The 14,937-nt window shown below is 37.3% G+C and overlaps 1 protein-coding gene and 1 non-coding gene across 2 annotated transcripts in view; both read right to left on the minus strand.

Moving 5' to 3' along the window:
- The window catches only part of UNC13C (unc-13 homolog C), a 650,594-nt gene that overhangs the window by 486,442 nt on the left and 149,215 nt on the right, over positions 1–14,937 (minus strand). The gene's annotated exons all lie outside the window — the stretch shown is intronic.
- On the minus strand, positions 11,426–11,501 carry TRNAN-GUU (transfer RNA asparagine (anticodon GUU)). The gene has a single exon. It is a non-coding gene; the product is annotated as a tRNA-Asn (tRNA).

Here is a 14,937-nt window from a genome sequence, read left to right on the forward strand (position 1 = left end):
TAAACTCAGAGTAGAATTTTTAAAAATACAGCTTAGTAAGAGGTTATAGAACTAATGAATTAAGCAAAAACTAAAATTATGTAAACCAGAATCGAAACTATTAATAGTTTGCATTGGATGCAATGGACGGAGGTGGGGAAAGATTCCGGAGGCCAATGACCCCACTAAATTTTAATGAGTTTAATTTCTCACTAAAAGCTAGGAAACTCTCTGTTTTCTGGAACTGGTATAAAAGGATGGAAGATGTAATAAGATAAACTAATTTAAAAGCACAAATTTGGTTTTGACATAAAAGAACCTTCATCAGATAGTGAAGGTAATAAAATGTCAGAATTATTTTAAAGGAACAGAGGCTTTAAAATCTCCTTTTGAGGAGATATTCTAGCATGAGACAACAATATGTCAAATGTTCTCTAACCAAAGGCTGACCCATCCAGGTGATCTGTCCTGAATGCCTTTTGGTTTCTCCATTCAGATTTCATAAGGGCACAAGCCACAGGTGTTGGATCTGTAGATTCTGTAATCACAGGAATGAGCCATACAGTGAACCAAACAGGGAAATGGGTGAGTTCCTACATTGTTAATGAAATGAAAAAAGACTATATTCTAGTCACTTGCCTGGGCTCATCTTAACCCTTTTGAAGTTACAAAGATTTTTGCCAAAAGAAAAAGAGTCTTGAACACCAAGCAGGCACTTGTCATATACATACAGAGACTTACAAACAACAATATAACTCTATCTTATGTAGTTTCTTAAAAACTAGAGAAGCAAGGAGCAGTAAAACAAAAATTTTGTATCACTGACATAAAATTGGTGCTTCAGCCAAATCACAAATTGCTCTATGATACAGATATGGAATTTCTTGGAAGAGATCAAACTTCAAATAACTCACCTATTATATCCAATATGAAACAAAACACAAAAACACCATACCAGAAGGAATACAACTCTGAACTTATAAAGTAATACTAAAATATTTAATCCTATCATAAGAGAAATTGTGACAGTATTACTAATTCTCCCAATTTATTGAAATATTATTAAATTAAGTAAATAAATATTTACTTAAAGTGACCATCTTCTTGGATAAAACCACTGGTCTTGGGAAGGCTTTTACCACAGTCAAAGTTAAGCACATGTGTCTGGCAGCAAGTCAGGGCTTTTCATTGATGCTAGCCATTCATTCACTATGTTCAAATTGACCAATTTAATTTTTTTTCTGTTTATTATACAATTTATATAAAATGAGCTTAAAAATAAACATGCATCAAAGAGTTATTTATGAGCATCTATTGAGTGCAGACAAGCTGAGTTCTTTTATAATTGTTGGGTTGACCTGTCACTCACATTGGTTTTCCTTAGCCCATTTAGAATGATGTATTATAATATAATCTGAATGAGCAGATATAGGGATTTTTTAATATTACAAAGTGTGTTCACTGCTGTGACCACTTAAGTTCTTATTAAAATGTAGTTTGATCTTTAAAATCTAAATTTACTATCAGAAATATACATATTGAAGCATATTTCAAAACACAGAAAATTATTAATGTCCAGTTTCTAATGGACATTTATTTATATACACTGTAAAGATTGTGTGAAATACCTGACCTGTGGTGGCACAGTGGATAAAGCATCGACCTGGAAATGCTGAGGTCGCCAGTTTGAAACCCTGGGCTCGCCTGGTCAAGGCACATATGGGAGTTGATGCTTCCAGCTCCTCCCCCCTTCTCTCTCTCTGTCTCTTCTCTCTCTCTCTGTCTCTCCCTCTCCTCTCTAAAATGAATAAATAAAAAAAATTTTAAAAAAAGATTGTGTGAAAAGTTTACATGTGTAGATTCATCAAATACTCATAACAATGGATTGAGGTAGAAATTGTAACTATTCCCTTACATAGATGATAAAATAATGTTAGAGAAATTAGGCAACTTATTTATGGTTATACTGCTGAATAGCTATTTAGCTAGAATTTACAACCACCCATTAGAATCTTATACCAGATTTAAAGTTCACGAATACATTTCTAGATAGAAAAAAAGGATGAATGATAAATCTTCATAAATTAGTGTTATAATGCAAATAATGATATCCTGGAGTGATCAACAAGGTATTGCAGTCCCCATGACACAGCACAAGTCCTAACTTTCTGTGAATTGATAGAGAAAAGAAAGAAGTAGTAATCATTGCTATGACAGTTTAGCAACATCCTTCTTTCTTAGTCATTCAACCTGTTTCTATACTGTGCCATTTCCATGTAACTATCACTTGCAGAGTTGAATCTCAAATTTCTATACCAGTCCTGAAATTTCACCCATGATCCAATCTCTCACTCCTAGTGGTTTACCTAATTTTTTTTCTTTCTTTTTTTTTTTTTTTTTTTTTTTTTTTTTTTTTTTTTTTTTTTTTTTTTTTTTTTTGCCAGAGAGAGAGAGAGAGATACAGAGAGAGGGACAGACAACAATAGACAGATAGGAAGGGAGAGAGAAGAGAAGCATCAAGTCATAGTTGTGGCACCTTAGTTGTTCATTGACTGCTTTCTCATATGTGCCTTGACCAATGGGCTTCAGCTGAGCCAGTGACCCCTTGCTCTAGCCAGTGACCAAGGGGTCATGTTTATGATCCCACACTTAAGCCAGTGACCCCATGTTCAAACTGTGAGTCTGTGCTTAAGCTCGCAACCTCGGGGTTTCAAACCTGGGTCCTCAGTATCATAGAGTGACTCTCTATCCACTGTGTCACTGCCTGGTCAGGCAAAATTTCTATTTGACTAAGCAGCTGATGTTTTTCCATGATGAAGATGCTTAAAGGTTAAGTCATTCATTATTCTGATAAAGTAGTTTCTTTGCTTTCTTTTTTGTTTTTAATATTCCATATTCAAATTGCCTTGTTTCCAGTATATATATATATATATATATCAGTGTGTGTGTGTGTATATATATATGACATCTACCTCTATCTTCATAGACCAGGGATTTAATTTTTTAAGTCACTGTTCAAATGTCTTACTAGTATACCACTACCATATTAGTAAACCAACATATCCTTTGAGTATTTGCAGTTACAGTGGGTTAGGAAAAAAATCTCCATGCTTCTTAGCTGATATTCAAGGTCCTTCCCAATCTATTACTGGCCTCTCTTTAAAATCCTTATGTCCCAATAATACCCCTCATGAACCTTATACCTACTAAAATGAAACACTAATTCCCATGTCCAACTAATTGTTCAAACCAGAAGTTGTATCCATCTTAATACTACTTAATATAGATAAAAGACTATTAATGCACATTTTGGGTACATTTGGGCACAAGACCACCTGATTTGTTCTTTTCTGTTTCCTACGGTTCCTTATAATTTACATGAATGTCTTATCCCCTCAACTATCTTCTCTGTTAAATGCAACATGCACAGGAGAGAGAAGGCTTCCTGCTTCTGCATCCTTCAATAAAAAAATGACTCATAGGATAAAGAATGCTTTTGTACTTGATGTACTTTCAGTGAATGTGTTAACTTGACCTCCTAAGTTTTTCCTCCTTACTCAAATCCATTGATATTTATATTGTGTCGGATTTTTACTGTGTTTATTCTGCCAAGTTTTGCTTGGTTCCCAAAGAAATAACCTAAAGTTGCATGTATCCTTTTTTTCTCCTTAAAAGTCACTTATAAAACCAGGGTAGCTGGGTAAAACATACACAGAGTAACCAGAATTCCTTTTGACCGATACTCAGATATTACTGCCGAGACTGAATTGCTATGTCATGTTCTTTGTTCCCTTATGATAAGAGTTTTTACAGGAATCCCCCCACCCTTCCCTGAATTCAGCTGCCCACCAATTTTATTATGTTAATCCAGTCTTCCATTAAATATGCCTAAGTCTGAACCCCAATTGTGATTACTGTACAAGTACTCTCCTCAGACTCTGTATAAATTGATGGAGGTAAACATATATATACTTTGGGAAGACTTTTCAGAGATCTCATAATGTTGCTCAAAACTGAGCCTCAGTTCTAATTTGAACAGGATACTCTGTTACTTGCAATCTGTTGTTTCATCCAGTCCTACTTTATAGCTTTGGTACTTCTAAATTTTATCAAAATAAATGCATCTTATCATTAATCTTGGGGAATCTTCTGAAACGTGAGATTCTATAGTTGTCACTCTGGAACAATATTTTAAGTGTTGCCTTACAGATGCCTAAAGGCATCTGTATAATGTAATGATTATTTGGCAGATGGTGTCACCTTGTATAAAAAGGTTTGTACTCAGAGTGTTCTGAGCAGTGATGGCTTCTGCCAATTTCATCCTTTGGCCTTTCCTACCTAGGACCTTACAATCTAAACATCAAGGTAATGAGCAGAAATTATTTTATTATGATGTTTATTATGGTTGACAGAGTTACATAAAAGTACTCAAAGCAAAAGAGATGTCTGTCATGCTTGGGTACACTTGCTTCTGAAGACTAATGTCTTCCTAAAAATTAAGTTTCTTATAGTTTTGGCAGATGACTCTACTCTGGTTAATGAAAACTGCATACAGGACTGTGAATACAAATGTATAACTTCTTCCCTCTCATTGCTCAGCCACTATGTTTTCAGAACACTTGAGTCATTTTTGCAAGTAGCAGGTATTCAAAATTATAGACATGGTATTCAGAAGATGAATATGTTTAATATCTTTAGTCAGGCATTCAGAGTTTAAACTTACTTGTCCAAACACATTTTCCACTTTGTTCCTTCATATACTATGACACATTATTGTCCAATACATTTTCTTGCCCGTGATGCTATGATGCTATTCAAGTTTTTATACTACTTTCTGCTCTGCCCTTTTCTTTTCCATATCTACATATCAAAATTCTAACCAAGCTTCAAATCCCAACTCAATGCCATCTTCTCCATAAATTCTACCCTGATAACTCCAAATCAGAAATATATTCCTTTTTTAAAAGTTCACAGCACTTTAATAACCAGAAAGCAAATCACCATATACCTTATATTGTAGCTGAGGTAATTGGGAGATACCAAAAATGAGATGCTGATATTTTCATGCAATTGCTATTTTTTTATAACTCTGAGTACTGCAAATATATTGTATTTAAAGGTGAATATATGCAATAACACTCTATTTTCTTCAAGTTATAAAAAGGATGTAATTTTGAAGATGTAATTTTATAGCTATACATGATTATGATTAGGGTAGTGTATTACATAGTAATATCTGTCTGATACACTGATTAGGATAGGATATAATATTACTATAGGATGTAATAAAATCTTATAATTGGAAGAAATTTTAAATAATCAAGCATCTGATATTTAAATTTCTTTTGCAATATTTCCTACAGGCTATTTAAATATCTCTAGAAATGGGCAACTTAGTTTTTACAAAGGCAACTCTTACTGTTGGAAATTTCTTCTCATACTGAGGAATCTGCTTACCTATAATAACCCATGTCTGCTCCTCACATAGATCAGGACAATTTAATTTCCTTTTCTTTTCTTTTTTTATCTCCATGTGAGAGGAGGGGAGATAGGCAGACTCCCACATGCAACCTGACTGGAATCTACCTGGCAACCCCATTTGAGGCTGATGCTCTGCCCATCTAGGGCCATGCTGGCAACTGTGCTATTTTTAGTGCCTGAGGTGGAGGCTCAAGGGAGCCATCCTCAGTGCTTGGGTGGGAGGGGCTCAAAACAATCGAGCCATGGCTGCAGGCAGGGAAGAGAGAAAGGGGGGGAGAAGGGGTAGAGAAGCAGATAGTTACTTCTCCTGTGTGCCCTGATCAGAAATGGAACCCAAGACATCCACATACCTGGCTGATACTCTATCATTGTGCCAACTGGCCAGGGCCTTAATTTCTTTTCCATATCTAATGTATTAACTATTTGAAAACCTTGAACATGCTCTCACCTAAATCTTCTTTATTCCAGACTCACTATCCTGGTTCATCGGTGGTTTTTCAAATAGTATAACGTATTTCTCCATGTACAGGATGCTCCCATGTATAAGAGTCACCTTAATTTGGGGGCCCGAAGTTAAAAAAAAAATGTATTCCATAAAGTTTTTGAATTCATTTTATTCATCATAATATTCATACAACTCCTCATCACTTCAAAACTCCCATCCATTAGCTTGTCCTCATCTGTGTCTGATGATGAATCACTGTCTTCATATACTGCCTTGTCCTCAGTTTCATTGATAGCATTTGAAATGCCACAACCACTGCATGAGAGGCATCCCATTTTTAGACTCTGAATTTTTTTTAAAAGGGTGCGTCTTATGCATGGGGAAATACAACATTTTTGAGACCTCTTTTCAATCTGCTTGTTTGATCTGCAAGCTTTCTCTTTTGTCTGCACCCTGTTCAAGCGCTGTGCCCTGAGTCCCGCCCAGCGGCCCAGCAGCAGCAGAACTCTGGGAGCTGCCGAGGGGTTCTCGCTTCTTCCCATAGGCTCTCCTGGCCCTCCTCTCCGTGACCACTCAGGTCCATCTCCCCAGCACTACGAGCTGACTTTATTTACCATTAGATTCAATTAATACTTTAGTCTTTTATGTGATGACATTAAACTGTATTCTACAGAGTCTGAGTTTAAGATCGCCATTTATCCCTCGTTGTGATAATTTGGGCTGTTAGAAAAATTCCAGTTCTAGTCATCTTTTAAAACATGTGAGAGGAAAGCACTTCAACCCTCCCATTAGACCTAGTTATTGCCATGTAATTTGCTTTGTCCAATGTGATATGAACAGAAGGACAGTTTGTCACATTTCTGTGGAAGTTTTAAGAGTTAAAGTACAAATTGCCACATCCTAATTTCCCTTCCGTGAAATCAACATGAAAGCATGTGTTGAGGCAAACCTCTGCCAGCCTGGTCTCCTGAGAAACTATGAAGAACAAAGTGCTTATTCCTCCCCTTTATCTATATGTACTTAGAATGGGTGAGAAATAAATCTTTAATTGTTTGTTATTGTCCCATAACCTAGCTTATACTGACTGATAGATACATCATTTATATTTCATCTTGTTAGATTTAGCTTATTGTATGTTAAGATCTTTTGGAAAATAATTCCATCACCTAATATATTAGTTATTTTTCCCAGTCTTATGTCATTCTCAAAGCCTACAATCAAATCTTTTATGTTTCCATCTACTTCAACAAAAAATAATCTGTCTAAAGGCAACTCCTGGCCCTGGCCGGTTGGCTCAGCAGGTAGAGCATCGGCCTGGAGTGCGGGGGACCCAGGTTCGGTTCCCGGCCAGGGTACATAGGAGAAGCGCCCATTTGCTTCTCCACCCCCCCCCTTCCTCTCTGTCTCTCTCTTCCCCTCCCGCAGCCAAGGCTCCATTGGAGCAAAGATGGCCCGGGCGCTGGGGATGGCTCCTTGGCCGCTGCCCCAGGCGCTAGAGTGGCTCTGGTCGCGGCAGTGCGACGCCCCGGAGGGGCAGAGCATCGCCCCCTGGTGGGCAGAGCGTCGCCCCTGGTGGGCGTTCCGGGTGGATCCCGGTCGGGCGCATGCGGGAGTTTGTCTGACTGTCTCTCCCCGTTTCTAGCTTCAGAAAAATACAAAAAAAAAAAAAAAAAGGCAACTCCTGAAGCACTCCACTAAGAGGCTCCCCTGAAACCATTCATAAACTATCACACTTTGGGTCCAGTCATTCAATCCATAATATACCATTTAGGATATTTTCCTAGGAGGTATTTTGAAAATTCTCATTAAATGCTTTCGGGACTCTAGATCATAATAGATATATCATATTTATTTGGTATACCCACTTAGAAACCTTTCAGACCAATGCATGATAAAAAAAAAATTAAGTTTAAAATATAATTACAAAAACTGAGCCAGAAATAAGCGTCATTTATTTGAAAATTATATCCATTTGGCATAATAGTGAAGCAGTTAAGCCTGGAATTAGGTAATGTAGTTCAAATCCCAGCTCTGATATTGTCACTGTTTGACCTTGACCAGGCTCAATGTCTTTAAACCTTAGTTACCTCACCTGAAAAATGGAATTATTATAACATCAATTTCAAAAAGTTGTGATGAGGAATAGAGGAGATAATGCATGAATAATTCTTAGCTATGGGCCTGTTATACTGTAACAATTCAAAAAGTGTTAGTTATATCATTACTAACATTACAAATTTATTTTTAAATGATATTCAAACATCTCTTTCTATCTACACTACAAAATTTTATACTGTTTCTAAATACTAAGGAAGACTAAAAGCCAAGCACTATGTTAATCTGCTAGTCTTCGATTTAGAATTCATTATGCCTGAGAATTATGTATAGTTTTGGCAGCAAGCTGTTTAATATTTAAGAAAGTATATGGATTGAGCAAAGCTATTACTTTAAATAAGGAGTGAATACAGGTACAACTCAGAGATACTGCAGGTTCAGTTCCAGACCACTGTAATAAAGCAAGTAACACAATAAACTGAGTTGTAATCTTTCTGCTGGTGGAAGGACTTGCCTTCAATTTGTAAAAAGTGCAACCTCTGTGAAGCATAATAAAGCAAAGGACAAAAAAAAAATGAGCTATGCCTGTAATAACAAAGTTGTGGAAGCGGGCTATTTTGTTAGCCCTGATTATTTTACTTCCCATTGCACTACTCCATGTCTGCTTATAGGAGGATACCTATATTATATACCTTCATCAAATACGGTATTTCTTTATTGAAACATACTTAAAAAGACACTTTAAAAAACATTTATTTTATTGATTTTAGAGAGGAAGGAAGAGAGCAAGAGAAAGACAGGAACATCAATCTTTTCCTGTATGTTCCCTGACCAGGGATCAAAATGGCAACAACCTCTGTGCTTCAGGACAATGTTCTAACCAACCGAGCTATCCAGCTAGTGCTTTAAAAGACACTTAACATATGCTTTATGGGAAAATAAATGATCAAGCTTAGTGTTCCTTTATTTTTTCTAAGACAGTTTGTATATGTGAGATATATTCAATAGCCCCATTAATTGCATTTTGGAAATAAGCTAGCAGGTTTAGAAACCATGGCATTCATTATAATTGCCACCCTATCTAGGAGAGTTCTTTCAATATTTTTTAATAACTGGTAATTTTCTAACATGTGATTATTCTGCTTAATGTAGCAGATGACATTTTTTATAGTTGTTGAACTGACATTGTTTTAAGACTGACTACTTGAATATTTTTATAAAGGATATACCAGTGCTTTTAATTTGCTTCTCCTCCAACATAAAACATAACTGGAAGGAATTAGAAGATTACTTGATTCAGTGTGGTGTATCCCTAAAGATTCATTGATTTTCTAATAAAATTAAGCCAAATCAGAGACCGAGAGGGCATCAATAAAGATGCGTTTTAAAGAACTGAAAATATATAGTAATATATAACTGTTCAAAAAGCAATTTGAACACAGAAAATCTTTAGAAAAACATGCTCCTACCTAACATTTTTTTTTCTCCAGCAAATACACTCTCCACAGGCTTTCTACTTAGGAATTTTATTTTTCTGAGACTGTATCATCTACAGTAGCTGCTACATTAATTAGATGGGTCCTCTTGTGATGTTCAGAGTTGGAAGAAAGTATGACAAGCACTGGCTTGAGAGGTATTTTGTTTATATGGGGTTTTTTTGTTTGTTTGTTTTTTGTTGTTTTTTTTACCCCGTTAGGTGAAGTCAGGAGCAGGAAAAAAGCACCTTGAATAGGAGTCATAAAGGTTAAGGAGGTAGAATTAGCACCATACTTAAGTTTATGTTGGTGGCCTTTCCTAATAGAAAAGATTTAGCTTCAGCATTTGGATATATAATACAATATCTATTGCTAAAACACTTGTCTTTGGAAAGTGCACAGTTTGGGATTCATTTAAAGTACGTCTCAAGTACTCTGAGGTAGAGTTAGTGCTCTTAGAAACTAGGAAGAGGCAGACTTCTTGTCAGGTTTGGTTTTAATGGGCAGTCACCCAGTGGCTAGTCTCTATGGCTAATATCAAAATATACTCTGATGACCCCATGAGTTTCTAAATACAGAAAATATCAAGAGCTTCCTAAGTATTTTCCAAGAAAGCCTAGTGAAGCAGTCAGGTGACCCTGACTACAGAACTGATTGCTGGTTCTAGGCCAAAATTAGATAGGCCAGGGTTTTTCGTTTTGTTTTTGTCATTGTATTTTGCTTCAGGATGCTAATGGCTTAGCAAGCAGTTCTTGATACTTGAGCTTTAGAAAGCTAGTGACCTTTGTGCTGTCAGCTTTCCTAATCAGAGGCTCTCCGTCTCTGGTAAACCTTTCATATAGGATACACTATGTCTCCTATTGGGAGGTCTGCAAGCAAAGCGCGGAGGACTAGCAGACCTTCCACAATCAAGAGTCGGTAAGAGGGTTAGGACTTCCCCACTTCACTGACCTGCTTTCCTAGCTGATATAACAACCAGGTGGCACGTTTGTGTCTGACATTAGTTAAGGGATGCCAAGGTATTATTTCTGTGATAGACTAAGCAAAATACCTGCCTTTATTACTTTTATAAAAATCAGGGTAAACAAGGTGATTCAATTAGTACAAAAGCTCTCCTTCCAAAAGATGTTGTAAGGGCTTGTATTAAAGGAAATCTTTAATATAATATTAATTTATATTCTGAATGTTCTAAAGTGCTAAGGATCTCAGAAAGGAGAATGAAAGAATAAAATTTATATCAGCATAATTAAAGTGATATTTTTATAGATGTGTTGAATATATGTTTCAAAAGTTTCTCCAAAGTAGAGAAAAGAGGATTCATGATCAAAGCAAGTGTCCTCTTTAATCAACTGGAATTAGATCTAACATGAGAAAAACTCGTGGATGGTCATTTTTTTTTCCTGCAAGGGCTTAGTAACATGACTTTAGTGATGAGTTCAGCTGCTTTCAAACCTCACCAAACTTCTCATGTGTCTCATCCTGAATCCATGATACTTTCAGAAATATTTTTTTCTTAATATGCAGTAGACTTGAATTTCCTAAGAAGTGATTCTAGCCAAATGATCTAAGATACAGCCATTCTAAAGCAAGATTAATTCATAAATAAGGTCTTTATATGGGCAGGACACTGTCATAAGCTTTGTTGAAGTAAACCACAAAGAACAAATTCTATGCCTTAATAATTTTATTTTATTTATTTATTTTTAAATTTTTTCTGAAGGTGGAAACGGGGAGGCAGTCAGACAGATTCCTGCATGCGCTCGACCAGGATCCACCCGGCACGCCTACCAGGGGGCGATGCTCTGCCCATCCGGGGCATCGCTCTGTTGCGACCAGAGCCACTCTAGCACCTGAGGCAGAGGCCACAGAGCCATTCTCAGCGCCTGGGCCAACTTTGCTCCAATGGAGCCTCGGCTGCGGGAGGGGAAGAGAGTGACAGAGAGGAAGGAGAGGGGGAGGGGCGGAGAAGCAGATGGGCGCCTCTCCTGTGTGCCCTGGCCGGGAATCGAACCCGGGACTTCCACACAACAGGCTGACGCTCCACCACTGAGCCAACCGGCCAGGGCCTATGCCTTAATAGTTTTAAAATTAAGTTGGAAGGCATAAATCTTATTATATCTATGCAATTTAAATTCATATAGGCCATAGGAATGACACAAACAAGTGAAACAATAAAAAACGGTGATGATACTTCTCCACTGTAAAAAGATAGCTAGAAATCAAGAAGGATATTCAAAGCCACGTAGAAAAAATTATTTCACATAGCAGAAAGAAAGAGCCATTAAACACATTTAAATAGAAACATATTGTATTTTAAGAAAATTAATCTTTAACAGCGTTTAGCTTGGTCTTAATGTGGAAAGTTTGCAATTGTCTAGGTAAAAGGAATTGAGGAAAACGACTAGATTAATGGCAATATGAATAAAAACAAGCTTAAAGAATTATGATCATAAAGATCGAATTGCTGTACAATAATGAATTGTGAAAGTATACCCTCTTTGCATCTGATAGTCTTCATAATAATTAACAATTCTTAATCTTAATTCACTCTTTCGTAAATCTATAGAGAAGTCCTTCTGTAACAAATCCCCTGGAAGGCAAACATCTCTTTCATAAAAACAACTTACTGAAAAGTTAAATAAAATAAAGACTTCCCGTTTTCTCCAAAATAGTAACATCTTACTGAAATTGAAGCAGACTGGTGTGTGTGTGTGTGTGCGCGCGCGCGCGCGTGCATGCGGGACATCATTTTTCTAATATTTGGCACACTTATTCAAACATGCAAGGATGTTCATGTAGGATAAACCATTGATCCAGGGAAGGCAGTGAGCTATGGAAACAGCCATTTTTGGGGTTTAGGAGAACCTCTGGTCCCTTTCTTAAGAAATAAGGAAGTTACCTGAGGGGATAGGGAAGAATCTGATTTATAAACTAAATAGAAAAAAAAATGAAATAAAAAGTTCTAAATTTCCAGAGAAGAAAAACAGTTGCTATGAGAAAAGATGGCTTAACAGCTCTGGAGAGTAAGAATATCCTTAACTTTCATGTTAAATGGCTCATTTTAGATCCTGGCTAATATGGAGTCCAAGACAAAGAGCAGGGAAGAAAGCATGAGGACAACATGTAAACTCCTAAGCTTTATGGAGAAATATAAAAGCAATGTCAGAACTATGGCAGAAATATCAAGAGCATATTAAATCAGTTATATCTATACATTGTGCAGCCTACCTCATGTCAAGGAAAAAAATCACTTTTAACCCAGATAAATTTAGAAACAAAGAATTTGTTTAGAACTTTGGCTGATAATTGACTTCTTCACATTTATCAAATAATTTATTCATGGCAATAAGTGAACGACCTTGGAAATTTCAGAAAATGTTCTATATAATTATATATATATTTTTATTCAATTGTATCTATTTGAAAATGAAGTCAAAACAGAACCTTCTCTTTTTCTATTTGGCAATCTCAGTGATCTGCCACTCAACAGAAAGAAAGAGAGAGAGAGAGAGAGAAAAGGAGAGAGATAAGAAGCATCAACTTGTAGTTGCAGCACTTTAGTTGTTCATTGATTGTTTCTCATATGTGCCTTGATGGGGGGGGGGAGGTTAGGGGATCTCTAGCCATGCCAGTGACCCCTTGCTCAATCCAGTGACCTTGGGCTCAAACCAACAACCATGGGAACATGTCAATGATCCCACACTCACACTGGTGACCTTGGGGTTTTGAATCTGGGACTTCAGTGTCTCAGGTCAATGCTCTATTCACTCTATCACCACTGGTCAAGCACGAACATCACTTTTATTAATAATATGGTTCATATTTGGAGAAGGTACTTATGTGACTTCATTTACTATTATTTATTAAAGTAATTTCATCAAATTGACTTATTAAATTCTGGATAGCCATGGGCATGCATCACTTAGATATTCCTTAGAGAAAATCTTAGCAAAGTGTAATTGGATGACAGCCTTCAGCTACTACACCCACAGAATACACTGCAACATTAAGCCCCAGGCCACATTCCTCAAGCTGCTCCCAACCAATGACTGAGAATGGTGGAGGTCACAGAAATGGCCACAGGTTGCTCATTGTGGGACACTTCTCACAGGCAAACATTTTTCTAGGACTCTTCATTAGTTGCTTAACACTTTCTTGTAACCTCATTGTAGGCAGTTTAAGGCTTCCCATACTGAGTCCTTCCTTCTTTCCTTCCTTCCTTACTTCCTTCCTGCCTTCCTTCCTTCCTTCCTTCCTCCCTCCCTTCCTCCCTTCCTCCCTTCCTCCCTCCCTCCCCTCCCTCCCTTCTCTTCCCTTTCCTTCCCCTCCCTTCTTTCTTTCTTTCTTTCTTTCTTTCTTTCTTTCTTTCTTTCTTTCTTTCTTTCTTTCTTTCTTTCTTTCTTTCTTTTTATCTCTTTCTTTCTCTCTTTCTTTCTTTTTTTTCTTCCTTCCTTCCTTCCTTCCTTCCTTCCTTCCTTCCTTCCTTCCTTCCTTCCTTCCTTCCTTCCTTCCTTCCTTCCTTTCTTTCCTTCTTTCTTTCTTCCTTTCTTTTTCTTTCTTTCTTCCCTCCCTCCTTCTCTCCCTCTTCCCTCTCTCCCTCCCTCCCTCCCTCCTTCCCTTCCTCCCTCCCTCCCTCCCTCCCTCCTTCCTTCCTTCCTTCCTTCCTTCCTTCCTTCCTTCCTTCCTTCCTTCCTTCCTTCCTTTCTTTCCTTCTTTCTTTCTTCCTTTCTTTTTCTTTCTTCCTTCCCTCCCTCCTTCTCTCCCTCTTCCCTCTCTCCCTCCCTCCCTCCCTCCTTCCCTTCCTCCCTCCCTCCCTCCCTCCCTCCCTCTCTCCCTCCCTCCCTCCCTCCCTCCCTCCTTCCTTCCTTCCTTCCTTCCTTCCTTCCTTCCTTCCTTCCTTCCTTCCTTCCTTCCTTCCTTTCTCCCTTCCTTCTCTTTTCTTTCACAGATGTCATACCTATGTCATGGTCCAAAGGCTTTTCTTGCCTATTCCTGCTGTCTCTCTACTTTATCTCTGAGATCTTTCCTTCAAAAAAGTTTTTGTACTTCTCTAATATCATCTGGGTGTGTCCTTCTGGTATGACTGTAAGGTTATATATCTAACAAAAGCTACCATGCTTCTGTAACACCACTAGAAGATGTAAAATGTTAAACTTAATTATGTCACTACAACATGCATCCTTCCAGTCTTTTCTCTCTCTTTCTATGTATTTCTTCTTAATAAATCTCCAAGTTCCTTTCCCAGAGCCTATCTAAATTTATTGTGACAAATGGGAAAAATAGAATAAAGTTTTGGCATATCTTTTCCGGCAACATTTATAAGAAATGTACAGAAAGATGAGCAGAAGTCAGAGAAGAGTATGGTTAACTCCATTAAGTTGTTTCAGTATGTGTAGATTGTTCTTTCATTGACACTTGAGAAATGGGAGGAAGTAATTAATATGGTTTGACTCTGAACTGATCAGGGATGTTGAAGTTACAGGAGAGAAGGATGAAATAGTA

The sequence above is a fragment of the Saccopteryx leptura genome, chromosome 6 (genome assembly GCF_036850995.1).
Source record: "Saccopteryx leptura isolate mSacLep1 chromosome 6, mSacLep1_pri_phased_curated, whole genome shotgun sequence".
In the NCBI taxonomy this organism is placed as follows: Eukaryota; Metazoa; Chordata; class Mammalia; order Chiroptera; family Emballonuridae; genus Saccopteryx; species Saccopteryx leptura.